The 1,957-nt window shown below is 41.7% G+C and overlaps 1 pseudogene; it reads right to left on the bottom strand.

The window, feature by feature from the left end:
• Positions 1-826: 826 nt before the first annotated feature.
• On the bottom strand, positions 827-1,723 carry LOC131903898 (vomeronasal type-1 receptor 4-like; annotated as a pseudogene).
• Between the last annotated feature and the right edge of the window lie 234 nt (positions 1,724-1,957).

The raw sequence follows: 1,957 nt of genomic DNA, 5'->3' as shown, positions 1-1,957 counted from the left end.
GGCTCAGGCTGGGAGGAGGGGATTGGACCTGCCTGGACTGAATCTACCAGGTTGAACTCAATCCCCAGGGCATTCTTTGCCCTGGAGGAGGTGGGAATGGGAAGTGGGCTGGGTGGAAGGTGGGGGGAACGAAAGAGGGGGGAGGAAAAGGGAATCCGTGGCTGATATGTAAAATTAAATTAAAATAAAAGATATATAAAAACAAATCTAAATATGTAATTATTATTATTATTCCTTTGTCTTCAGTCCCTGTTCAGGGTACCATTTTGTGAGGGGTCTACCCACCATCCCCATATTTCCCCAGAGTGCTCTTGAGTGGGAACAGCAGGAAATATTAGATAGAAGGATTTAGAGTGTGGAAATAAACAGATAGAAGATACAGGATAGCCTCAAGTGGGCCTGGAACCTATTCCATCAAGCCTTGATAGACTCTGTCCTAGAATATTTATAGAAATGCTAAGAGATGGAGCAAAAGACCTCTCCCAAGCACAGTCAAGTGCAGAATATCTCAGACTCATGCACTCAGGTCCTTGGTCTAAGCATCCTCTCTATGCAGACCTAATGAGTAAAGCCACTAGTAAACCTGAAAATGGGCTCCCATAGCATATATCACCAACAACTTGATAAATACATTGCATGAAATAGGGTAAACACTTTCTGAGACAGAGTTTTTATATACTTGCCTAAACACAGGTACATTAAAGCACATACACATATTACAAAACAAATGTTTATGCCTGCACACCAAAGTTTTTATGTGATGACTGTCCACAATGTGCATAACATTCAGAGGCTTTCAGTTCATATTTTTATTCATATCAGGGTCTTATACATTTCTCATCCAGGGAACACAGGGGCTGGATGCTAGGGAATATTGGGTCATGAGCTGAAAGTGACTCACAGCTGGGAAATACCCGGAAATGACTATGGATGTGTTTACTAGGAACCAGCTAGGATTATGCAAGAAGCCCAAGAATAGTTGTAAGAGCTAGGTAATTATACAAAAGAAATTAAATGTACCCACTTGAAGAAGGATGGTTTTGATAGCCTGGACTCAGTGGATGATCTTGGGGAAGTTTTGATCCTGGGCATGTTTTGCATTCTCTGCTTGTGCCTATAAAATGTGAGAATAGTTGATATGCTTTCCCAGACCATGAGGCCAACTCATGCAGCATCGGGGCGGGAACACAGCATGCAGGACTTGAACAGTTTTTTCAAGACAAACAGGGCAGTAACCAAAATCTTTTAAACTTGTTATGTTTCTATCTGCCAACTTTCCAGTCATGTAGAGAAGACTATAAGTACTCATGACGATGTTCAGAATGCAACAAAAGTGTAGGAAGAAGCCACTCTGCTCGAATGTTTTGTCTTTAGACTCTGTGATCTGGAATCTCTGTTGCTGATGTTGATGACTTGGAAAAAACTCATGAAGCTGCAGCAGCAAATACATGTAACCATGCCCAAATTGTGAAGGTAGAAAAGGAGCTTGCATCCAAAATCAGTTATGAAAAATTCAACCTGCCATAGTCTGGGGCACTCCTTTACACAGCAGAGTTGAGAAATTGGCTACAATAAAGTAGTTCAGAATCAAGTCTGTGGAGTTCAGCTTGTACCTTGTCAAGTAAAGCAGTAAGTAATTGTAGAAGACAGAAGAATTGCTCAGAAGCCCAAATGTAGTCCATGATAAGAAGATTACTCCTAGAACCAGATTCCTGACAGTCATCCTGTCATTTCCTGACTTCTCAACCCATGGATCATGCAGGTGAAGATGAGGCATGGGCTGAATATCTGTCCCAACAAAACTGCCCATTCTCAATCTAAAAATGCTCCACTAGAAATAATGGGAAGGCTGGTGGGGGAGTGGGATGGGGGAAGAGAGGATGATCTATGTAAAATGAATACAAAATCCTAGAGAAACTGACTTTGGCAGAGGGGGGTTAGGATGTGTAAATTCATT

This window comes from Peromyscus eremicus, chromosome 1 (assembly GCF_949786415.1).
Source record: "Peromyscus eremicus chromosome 1, PerEre_H2_v1, whole genome shotgun sequence".
In the NCBI taxonomy this organism is placed as follows: domain Eukaryota; kingdom Metazoa; phylum Chordata; class Mammalia; order Rodentia; family Cricetidae; genus Peromyscus; species Peromyscus eremicus.
This window is presented reverse-complemented; position numbering and strand designations above follow the sequence as displayed.